The sequence below is a fragment of the Nomia melanderi genome, chromosome 1, assembly GCF_051020985.1.
Source record: "Nomia melanderi isolate GNS246 chromosome 1, iyNomMela1, whole genome shotgun sequence".
Taxonomy (NCBI): domain Eukaryota; kingdom Metazoa; phylum Arthropoda; class Insecta; order Hymenoptera; family Halictidae; genus Nomia; species Nomia melanderi.
Genome location: NC_134999.1, coordinates 32580430 through 32592583, shown reverse-complemented (window position 1 = coordinate 32592583; position 12154 = coordinate 32580430). Strand labels below are relative to the sequence as shown.

The 12154-nt window shown below is 47.8% G+C and overlaps 1 protein-coding gene across 3 annotated transcripts in view; it reads right to left on the bottom strand.

The window, feature by feature from the left end:
- The window catches only part of pdm3 (POU-domain protein pdm3), a 201238-nt gene extending 189627 nt beyond the window's left edge, over window positions 1-11611 (bottom strand). For all 3 annotated transcript variants that reach the window (XM_076374313.1, XM_076374318.1, XM_076374317.1), the window contains exon 1: window positions 9903-11611. The gene's annotated coding sequence lies outside the window, so the exon portion shown is untranslated. The remainder of the gene's footprint in view (window positions 1-9902) is intronic.
- Between the last annotated feature and the right edge of the window lie 543 nt (window positions 11612-12154).

The window sequence follows — 12154 nt, the reverse complement described above, 5'->3', positions numbered from 1 at the left end:
GAGGTTATGGTTGCAGCCAAGAGTTACGGTCCCTCTCAAGAATGACTAATGTTGTGCGACAGATTCTTTTTATACATTCGTAACATCTATTGCCAAATCTAACGCAATATAACGAGTGAAACGAGTAACACAGAGTTTATATAATTATGCGTACACGGTTCAAAGGTTAATTCAGGTAAACGAGAAATTATGCAAACATCCGCAATGACAGTATCGCGCAGAACGGATACAGATGTACAACTCTATTATTCCAACTTATCATAGATCAATAAAAGTAACCTTTAAATTAACACTGGTCTGGAAACGACGTCCTATAATTAACCGCGAGTTCCAAGTATACGATTGCCTCGTTCCAATTTCGAAATTGTCCAATTAATTCTTCAGCAAGTTTTTACCGTCAGCCTCGGTAAACAATAATTAAATCTGGCCCGTCCTACAAAATCTACGACAAGTATAATCATTCTTAATGATATCGTTCATTCCCTAATTGTAGATTAACGATAACGCTCGGTGAACACGTTGCGTCTTACAGTAATTTCCCTCTGACAATCTAAATACATAGTGACTTGAACGATCCCCGGGAATCGAACGCAGAAACCGGCGGACAGTGAAAAAACGATCTCGAATTGTTAGACGAAGGCTCAAGGCCGCCGCGATACGGGGTTAAAAGGAAAAGAAAAGCTCCGAGAGAAGAGAGAGAGAGAGAGAGAGAGAGAGAGAGAGAGAGAGAGAGAGGACGAGCGAAAGTGGAAGAAGGAGAAGGGTAGCCGGGCAACCCTCCTACTTGAAACACGGCCAATAAAATGATCCCAGCGGGACCAGTTGGCAACCGCCCATCGCGACATTGTCCTTGTCCAAGTCGTTCCTTTTTCTCTTTTCTTCCCGTTTTTTTTTTCGCTTCGCGATCCCGTAATCAATCGAGCGGTCTAATGGCAACGTATAATCGCGGCTTTGTGGCGCCTAGTTGCGCTCATAATGCTAAAGAGGAACGGAACGGGAAAGAAGCTCGAGGCCACGGTCGCGAGAGGGTGACAAAAGACGTCGCCGATAGCCGCCCGCTGGCTCATTGTTTTTTGGCTCCCGCGTGGTCATTAGAACTGCGGATCTTTATGCAGCGGTTATCCATTCTCGCAGATTCCACCGAGGACCGGCGGAATCGCGGAAAAATTTATTCCGCCAATTAAAGGATTCGCCCGCGATGAAAATGAAACGGGAGCGGGATCGTCGGTGTCCGTCGGAGATTTTTGTTTCATTGCGTTCTACATTTGCATGCGCCCTAGATCCATGAAATTCAGAGATTCTCGCGGGATCTGCGATGAACACGGAGTAGAACAGATGTAACGCTATCGCACGCTTGTGCGGTCTTCATTTTCTACGCGACGAATAAAACACTTACAACGATACATTCACTAACAATGGATGCCAAATGAAACTACAATTTCCTATCGTAGAGTAGACCCAGGCAAATCGAATCGCACGATGAATCGACAGAAAGATCCAGGCCACGCTTCTATCCCAAATTATATTCCTTATTTTAGGCTCCTCATTTGCTAAAGGAGGATTAAAACATTCTTTCCCGTTTCTCATCACTTCGTTCAAATATTTTTAGCTCTCTCGCGTCAAATATAAAATTATCCGATTTGACTACCCTACTTAATTACCTACATAAACCTTTATCCACTTAGAACCGATTCTAAAAATACCAAACATGAGTTCCGAAGAACGAACTTCAGAAAAGAGAGCGAACCACGAACCACTAGGAAACTTGCACAATTAAACAAGAGACGATCTAGCCTAGGGTCGCCGCTTCTCCGTTGAATATTGAAAAGTGGTCGCAGACGACAACGACTCGGTTAAACGTCGGCACCCCTTGTCGCCGCGGGTTCCTCTCACGGGAGCACGACGACGACGACGACGACGACGACGACGACGACGACGACGGTGGTGGCGGCGGGTATCGAGTGATTCGAATTAATCTTTAACGCACGTACGTAGGTAAGCGCGGCGGCTAAGTGCCAGCCGAGGTAATGGTCGTTTCGTGCGATACCATTCCGTCAGAAATCCGAGGGGCTTTGTCCCGAGTCACGAAACGCGAGGATTAAACCGAACACCGGCCCGTTAATGCGACTCTGCGGACGCCTCGTCGAGGATACAACTAGCCGCGGACGGGTGTGCGTAACGCAACGGACCTTCGATCGCACGACTCCTCCATAAATCGGCTTCGAAGGCATCGGGAATCGCCGTTACCAGCGTGGCTTCCGGGATCACCGATCCGAATGATTCTTGACCATTCGCGTTCCCGTGCTTCTTGCAAATGCAGCATGGAACTTATCATTTTCTCGCGGTATGCGGATTGTTAGGTAGGCGCGTAGTGGGTTAGATGTTTCCTTTTTTTCATTCTGTTCAATATGATGTTTGTACCATAATTCAAATATATCATTACACATGTGTTAATATGAGAAAGGAATATATGGAGAAGTAATGAAAAGTTGTGAAGCAAAATGGAAGATGAATTTAATGAAACGAAATATTCGTAAACTTTGTTGAAATATAAGTATGGGGACACTCTTTTATAGAATGCTACAATGAAGTGTAACCAGATGTTAGGATTTGTTATTAGATTGAGTTACAGAGGGATTCAAGGGGGGATCGAATGGACTGAGATTCCGAGAAACTAAACTGGAAGTGAAAAACTGATCGAGCGGATCTCAGCGACAGAGGATCACTCGAGGAAAATAATTAAGCCGAGGAACGGAGGGATTGAAACAGGCGGGCGCACGGAAATTTGCCGTGAAAGATAGAAAATATGATGCGGGCGGTGGCCGTCCTCAGAGGCGCAGGAAGAATATTTCATGTTTTACGGCGCCAGCGTCGTTGGGGTTGCGCCCGTACAAAAAAAGTGTCAGCCCGCCGGCTAAATCAGAGCGTGAGTGCATTAAACTCCGAATTACCACAAATAGAACTTTAACCGCACATGCCCATTATAATGGTACCCCCTGCTGAAGATGTATTTACGTACTAAACCGCCTTCGCGGCTCACGCTGAGTCGTTTGGAATTAACATCTGGCCCAAAAACGTGCTGCCACGGTTCATTGGACCCCCCTTTTCCCTTTCTCTCTCTCCGTAATACCCTCTCTCTCCCCCGTCGAACAGGATTAACCGTCGAATCGCTCGAGCACTTGCACTTATCGGCCGATCGAACCGGAAAACATAATCGTTCCTTTATTTTCTTTCGAGTGAAACTCAATACACTTGCTCGAGAACGAACTCATTCAACACTTTATGGATCGCTGATTTTTTCCTGCAATTCGACCGCTGCAGTCCTCGTGTATACTATTACCGGGATGACTATCATCTGTGATATTTTCAAACGGCTCGGAGTCATGCGGGAAAACCGAATCGCTCTCGTTCATTCGTTTTTATGAAAGTGACGTTATTCGTCGGAATATAGAATGTTTCCGAACATTGTGTTTCCACTTAAAATTTTTGAAAATCTTTATTAGACAATCGAGTTACAATGGTTTATCTTTCATAGAACCATTAAGTGAATTTTCGTCAGATGGACCGCTTAAAATTCGAGGAATTCTGGAAAAAAAATATTTCCGTCAGAATCACATCGCGTCCTCGACAAAGAGACAACGGTGGAAGGTTATTTAAACGCGAATATTATAATAATATAAACTTTTGCACAGCGTTTAATCTTCGATCGGCGGATTGCGGGACCATTCGGAATGAAAGAGAAATTTCATTAATTCGTATTTTCCTTTACAAAATTTTTGATCGAACCCCCGCATTATCGCGCTCGTAAATTCATTATTTATTATCATCTTTCGCGCACGTAATTCTTTTTGGTGCGTTTCATAAACCGTACTCCGACGGATTCCAATTTCGTCTCGCTAAAAAGCTTTCACGCTTCAGGAACAAGCCTCCATTCGAACGAAAATTGCGGGGTAATTTTTTTATCCTAGTACCATTATATCGCGATCTAATCCGGCGGCTTAATGCGCGAAACGTTTTGATCTTCCGGGTGTAACATTCGATTTGCCGGCCGTTTAAGATCGCTCGGATAATTATGTTCCGCGCTGTACTCCTTCGCTCGAAGAACCGAAAGTCTTCCGGGACCCTTTTCCGGCCGGTGGCTACGCGAGAAGGAGCCCTGAATGGGGTCGCCGCGGCACGGAAATCTCGGGAGTGCTTTTACACGCAAATTAGGTCTATTAGGAGCATCGAGCGTACAAAAACACTCGTGCCGTGGCATCACTCTGTCTCCCCCGCCGATCCGTGTAGCCTTCTCCGGCCCGGTTACGCACGTGCGTGCTTCTTTATGAATTATTAGAATTAATGACACCGCACGCATCGCCTCGCTCTACGGGGCGTCACGTCGTTCAATTGGGAGGCACGGACGCGGGGATTTAGCTCAAAGGGAAGGAGGACTTTGAGCAGCAAAGGGTTACCGGTTCGGTTTGCCTCCGCAGCGATACGAGAAGCTAATTCTTTCATATTAAATCGCCGCTTCCTTTTCAATGCTGTTTTTATAGAGACTTCTCTTCTGAATCGAATGCTTCGGTGATTTATGCGGGGATCGCGTGTTCTTTGAGTTTTTCTCTTTACCGTTACTCTACCGTTACTCTACCGTTTTATTATTTTAACCCCTCGAACCGACGAGTCCACTTTCTTCAGCGAACCGACAATGACGAGCTGCGCTCGTCAGGGATTATTGAGATTTGCATTTCATGCGAGATATTTGATGTCTAGTCGTACGGCGCAGAGGCATATCAATCTCTCTATAAAACTGAGAAAATTAAATTGTCTGAGTAGTGTTGCCTGGAAGTGAATCGCAAAGGACTAAGCAAGATACTACGTTGAAGATTGTTCTCGCGGAAGCTTGAGTTTTCTAAATACTAGAATTTAGAGTTACCGTATATCATCAAACTATCATTTCTCAAGCATTTCACAGTAAAACGGAGATTCTGCTTAAAAACACGGTAACCGACTACAATATTCCAATCAAATTCAGTATCTACGCGATCGAAGTACGTGTAAACTCGTGTACGCCCACGGTCACCGTAAATTGCAAGGGAATGAAATTTTACATCAAGGTCCGAGACGCGTGTATCAATGGCGCGCCGCGACGCGAAGCAACATATTGCAGCGAATTCGCGTTACATCGAAGAATTGGCCAGCGGTTGGGTAGACCGAGGTGCGCGTGGGCGATTAACAAGCGATACGCCGCGGCGAGCGGTGGGAAACACTCGATTCACATTTGATGCTCGAAGACGGTGGCGTAACTTGCTTAGCGGCGGTGATTCCGTGAGTCGATAATCGATGGAGGGCGCCGGATGGAAAATAGAGAAGCAAGGCTACAAAGCGAGCTGGAAGTGGGTAAGTTGTCGAGCGAAATGTTATCGCGCGCCGGATCGTCGGCAGGGGTTGAATCGGGTAAAAGGGAGCTGAATGGGGCTGCAAACGGGGGTTGACGAGCCGAGGGAAACGGTGAAGAGGGACGGAGGATAAACGCCGAGGAACGAGGAGAAATGTGGACGGATTTAAGAAGGGGAAAGCATCGATTACTTTCCTTGACCTGGACAATATCCGCGTTTCCGACTCCGCCGATCGCGGACGCGCTTTTAATCTTCGCCTCCCTTCGGCCTCCTCTAATCAGCAGGGATTTATTTTCGATGCGATGGTGATAATAGACTGCGAAGTTTCTTGGGGATATTTTTGATAACTGGAATTAAGTTGAAGTTCGCTCTTATTCCGTTAGGTATTTTAGTAAAGTTGCAGTGAAAATAGCATGTTTCATTGTATCTTTCGTTTTATATTTCCGGGTTTGGATATTTATTATTAGTGTCCGAGAATCTCGTAACGTGACATATTCGATCTTAGGAATCTTTTTAACTCCATACTCCGAGTTTATTTCATCAAAGTTTAACATTTAATTGATGCTTCACATTTTAATCAACCGAAACGCGACGACTTCGATGAACAAAGTACACCAAAGAGCTTCCATATTCTTTTCCAAAAATTCCGTAAACTCCAATCCTCCCATCAGTCTCCAAGAAACCAAATAAAAGTAACTTTCCACCCTCGATTGCTCCGAAAAACGCGTCGAAAAAGCATCCGATAACCCACGAAGAAAGTAAACACCGCTCGAAAAAACCATTTCAATTTCACACCCCTAATTCAACCTCTCTTGAAATATCAATGTACGAAACGAGAATGGAGCGAGAAGGGTACGCGACGGAGGGTAAGAAAGGTTGGCATCCGGCCTTCTTCCGAGCTGTCCCAGCGATATCGCGAGTCGAGTGGTTCCTTTGGGATTTTCCGGCTTCGACTCTCCATCAACCGGCACTTTCCTCTCTTTCTCCCGTCCGCTTCCGACCTCGAGCAAACCAGGGGCTGTTTCTCCCTCTTTCTGACCGCCATCCCCCGAGCCGCCTCTCTCTTTCAACCGTGGCTCCGCGTGGTCCCGAGGCGGCGAGCAAAGAACTCCCTCGCTCTCTCTCTCTCTCCCTCTCCCTCCCTCTTTCTCTTTCTCTCTTTCTCCAACCACCGTCACCCCCGGTTGCTCGCACTGATTTTCTACCCTCGACACCGTTTCCCGTCCACCGGAGAACCCACCCTTTCGCGTCCTCCTCGTGGCATTTCCCGCGCCCCCTTTGCAACCCCTCCGCACGTAGTCACGCTGCCAACACGTGCTCCTGTTTACCTCGGCGATCACATGGCACGCGGAACGGCGCGGCGGCGGCGGTGGCGGCACACTGGCCCCGGCCCAGGTTCACTGACGGTGTCATTTCATCGCGCGAATACCTGGGGCCGCGCGTATGCGCGCTGCTTAATTGCATTCATGACCCGTGCATGCGTGGCTCGACACGCGCCGCGACGATCAACCGCGACGGGAACGGATTTCGATGATGATTCTACCCGCCCCCGCCACGAGGTCATTCTCTCGCCGGACTCCCGCGGATGACGGTTCCCGCGCGGGAAACCGGCGCTGTGTACGGGCTCCGTACTCGCGGATGATTTTGACTTTCTGGAGTTCTTTCGGGTGTTGATTCTTTGGCGGAAGGTGGAGGTTTGTTTTGGGAGTTTTTGGAGGACGATTGAAGGTGATTGAAATGTGGTTACGTTTTGAAGAGCCTGGGATTTCGACCTTTTGACTTGTGGCTGTTTTTAGAGTTCGATAGTCGTCTTGATGATTTAGTGGAATGGTGAATTAATATTTAGTTACTTTAGAAGATGGAGAATAAGAGAACGCATATGTAGCGTAATAGTTTTATCGAATTTTTGTTCGTTTAGAAATTGTTGTTTTATGGATTTTAGTAAATTAGTTAGGTTTCTATGCAGACGAGTATTCTGCACAGTATAATTTTCAGCGGTGACTTACAACAAAAGATTTTATGACGGGGAAGATGAGAATAGTTCGAAGAAGAGACCCGAAAATTCTCTGAATGATGGAGCATCGTTATAAATAGACGAAGTCTATACGCCGCTGATTAAAAATAACCGCATGCATTAACCTTCTAACATCGGCAATTATCTATGTACATACGAATAAAGATATTCCACGTTTTCAGGCGGCAGGACAACTACAATCTAGACTACATTACTTGCCAAATTCCTGCGGCGTGTGTCACACGAGACGATCATTAACCTCACGATCCCCGCATCCTAAGATTAAAATAAACTACAAAGTAACGCTGTCTGATCATGAAATATTCTACTTCAGCTTAGAACTGATTCCTTTAGAAACTTAATAGACCTAAAACCTCAAACGACACGAACCCACCTCAGCCTCAAAATATTCTACCCAATTCCAGAACTAATTTTATCCCCAACGACCCGAAACACAGCTAAAAAATCACGTTAACAACACTTTATTCTACAAGTCATCAGGCAAGTAATTCCAATTACAGAATGCTTTCCTAACTTTCCAACTTTCCAGCGCGAGCAACTCACAAATCGAATTTCACAATTTCCTACTTTACGATCGGAATAATCCGAGGAGGTTGATTCACTGTCCCAGATAAATTATTAACGGACGCCGTTAGGTCGACGATTTCGCTAGTGAAACACGTATGTAGGGGATGATTCGCATACAAATTGATTCAACTAGACGATGATCGATCTTGTAACGGCGAAGGTTAAGAACCCATCCGCGGCCGCGTCGATCCGGCAATTAGCATTTTCAGGTCACGCTCGACGGCGTACACGTACGCGATCCCCGCATAATTATCACCCTGATTATTGGAACGCAGCTAAGTAGCCGCGGGGAATTATCACTCGGCGCGGCAAAGAGGCGCGGAGCCCAACGCCGGCTTCAATCCCTCGCTACCGACATTCCCGCGCGGCCTGGCCCCCGAGTAACTTTCTTAATTACTGAGATTAACTTAATGGTATCGGGGCAACGATTATCGCTCGCGAGCCTCGCAATTGCCGGCCAGATATAAATACACGCTGCGCCGGCATCACGAATTTTGATGGAAACTTTTTTCTCGCGGCACGCGGGAATGTGAGAAAATGCCCTTCGAGCTTAGAATCGCTGCTAACCTCGTCAACGGCTAATGATAGAATTTTTTTTTTGTGCATCTTCGGCCCTGTTTCCCGGACGTTTTTTAGAGGCCCTCCGAGCGGCGTTTTCGATTTTTACACGTGGATTTTTGTGATGCGAGTTTGTCAAAATTTTTAGGGTGGTTTTAAATTGGAAGGATGGTGAGAGGCGCACCGATTGATGATGATTGATTGAGTGCTACTGCGAAAATATATTGAGGATTTGAATGGAGGAAAATCGAGAGTTTTTTTTCGCAGTTTCTCTATGATGATGATTTTTCTCGTTCGCCCGGTTGTCCGTGGTGTTTTTTTTTCTTTTTTGGAGAATAGGAGAAATATTTTGTAGCGTTGTGCGTACGGTCGTTTCATGGGTACGAGCGAAGCTAATTATATAATTTGAAGAAAGTTAATGGATTCTAGCATAGTTACATACATCATTTGTGTTAATCACATGTTGTGTTGTACTGGAAAAAGTGCAAGGATATTTGGTTGATTAAAGAGACCTCAAAAAATGTAAAAAAGTACACGGAACGAGATAAGATAGTACTACTTACGATTATGAAGTTTTTTTTATTTACTGACATTGTTGTAAGGTACACCCGCCGAGAATTTTACTCGTGAATTTTGATACACACTCCTTGGAAATAAATTTGGAGAGGTACTTTATGTACTTCATTTGCATCTTTCTTGAGTTACTTGCCAATGATTTTCAATAGGTTTTTTTTTTAATCTAGTTCGAGAAAGATAAGATTTCAGAAGCCTTTAGAAATTCAAATGAGCAGTATTCTCTATCATTTTAAAAGGAAGATGCCGATATAATTATAAAGTGAAAATTATTTCAAATAATACCGAGGTTTTGCCGAAAACTCATCCAAATAATAGATACTTGAAGTAATTACAAAATTCCTTATCATTGTCAATTCATGACGTCTCCGACAGCATCCTCTTTTCTATTTTACAATTAACGTCCCTCTTTATAAACCCATATTCCTATCATAGTTGTTACATTAATTTTCAAACTACAAAATACATATACCCTAACAAACTTTACTCAAAACCCTTCCTATCACACTGCAAATTCAACATGTTCATAGTACATAATTTTTACATCTCCTAACAACACTTTCCTCCCACACTCAACGAACACCCCACTTCCCCAAATGAATCTCACAGCCGTTCCAAATTTAACAAACCATCTCGAAGCATTTCCCGACGCCATTTTCAAACATTCAGCGTCATTTGCCAACGAACCAGTGCGTAAACGGCTCTAACCTCGTTGAGTGGCTCGTAACCGCGCAAACGAGCGGGGTCAGAAAATTCGCACGAGCGATGGAACAAAACCGTGTACTCACCTAAGGAGACCGGTAACTGATGTGCGTGGGACGTCGTCCTGACGTAGTTCGTACCGCCCGCGATTGTACACGTAGCACGTTGCCACCTGCTCGATCGAACCGAGCCTCGTTCGCGGTGCCAGCGGATCCGTCTCTGTCAAACCTCGCACCAAAAAGAAACAAGTCCTCTTCCGATCTCGTTATTATCTCAGTCCGTCCGACCACCTAAGCGGTGTCCTGACAGTCTTTCTCACTTGTCACCGATAATATACCAACGGCGAACAGCGGCGGACAGTCCCGATGGCGGGCCGACGTCGACGAACAAACGTTTCACAAATACATCGACCGCCGGTGACATCAGCCTACTTAATTACGCCGGCTAATTGCGAGTAATTAGGAGCGATTAACAAGCAAACAGTTGATTGCTCGGTGCCCGATAAAACGGCTCGATACCTCGATCACCCGGAAGGGAGGCCCTGCGGTGCGCGAACGACGATCCGATTTCGGCCGATCGACTCGAGAGATCTCGAGTGGTCCGCTCGCACGCGCGCGCGCACGTCGGAACGATGCCCGCGCGACGACGTCCGTTCTCCGTTCACCTTCGAACGGCGAGTGGCTGGAGCGGGAAACCGGGCTCCTTTAATGCGATTTTAATTATTCTATTTGTCCGCGGTACGCGCACAGGGCCGCCGGTTTTATCGTGCGCAATCCCGCGGCTGGCAACACACTACAGTCACGCGCGTGTCGTAATTACCAGCACCGATAATTAGGAGTTTATTAGTGTCCTTGTGTCATCGCCTCGCGCACCTTGGAAACACCGTTCGCCCGTTCCTTCGCCGAACGGTCGCCGCTCGCCAGTGAACCCGACACGATCAATCTACCGCGGCTAACGTCTACGTTTATTGCCGTGCAATTAACTCCGCACCACCTGTCCCGCGCACCTGCCGCCTCCGTTTAACGCCTCCCGCACGTGGCCCTCGCGGCGATGTTGGCTTTTCGACAGTCACCTTCCACGACGAACAAACCCGACGTCGATCCCCTTGTTTTCACGGGAGCGAACAACCACCGGGAAACATCCAGCAACTCGACCAGACACCATCGGATCAGTCACTACTCGCTGGCCACAAGTAGTCAATGGACACAATGATCGGGCAGCCACAGTACTCGCGAACTACCCGCTTCACTGTCTCACTGTACGCTGACAAGTTCGACCGATAGTCCGCGGCAAGTGTCAAGCGTGCTCGTGTGCCGCTCCTCTCGTCCCACGTGCCGAGCGAACCGGCAGCGCGGCGCACGCACCTCTACGCTCTGATTCCCTGATCACTCTCGAATCACACACTCGCCGATCACCGGCAGCCCCCGAAGTATCACAAACTTCCTTGGTTTACTTCCAGCCGTCTTCTGCTCCCTGACTACGGCGGATCCTTCCCACGTAGCCGGACGGACGGACGACGGACGGGTCGCTCGGGTTGTCCACTCGCGCTGGGAACTGGCGGCCGAATGCTGGCCTTACGTAAATTCCACGGTGATCCTCCGATCTCGGTCTCTTGCGTTCACCGTAAGACGATCCCGATCGATCCTCAACCCCACTAGCTAGCACCGATCCTCGGACGGGTGGCGTGTACCCCGGGTTGCACCCTCGTGTCGCTGGCAGCGTGGTGTGCACGTTGCGCGGTCGTAGCTCGGCGCGAAAACTTGGACCTGAATCCTGACGGTCCGCAGTCTGGCTGCGTAGTGGCCCCGGTGTACAGCCAAGGGAAGGCAACCCGCCGTGGCTTCTCTCTCCCGCCTAGCCGCCAGCCAATGCTGGCCACGCTTGGTGGGGGTATTGTGGGCGGTCCGGTGGGCGGTACCCATGCGCGGAGGTGGTCCGCGAGTTACTCGCGAGATCCCGTTGTTATGATTGTTATGAGTGTCCGAGCTGCCTCCTGCTAGGTGCTTTGGGGGTGGAACGCGCGCGAGAGGGACCCGCTTTCCGTCTGTCCCCCTTTTTCCATACTGGTCGCCTTCCTCTCTCGCTCGCTCTCTCCTCCACCCTTTCCGTCCGTCTCTCTTCTTCCCACGGCCTCGCTCCCTGTAATATAACCACCACGAGCTCGAACGAGCTCGTAACCGTGATGCAAATCAGCCCGACGGGGCTGAAGAGTACTTCGGCCGGGGATGCCCGGGAGGAGCGATTGGCGCGAAGGACCGATTTCGCGGCTTCCGCCGGTCTTCCTTCGCAAGGACACCGGACTCTGTGCCCCTCGCCACCCGCCCTCTCTTCTACAGAA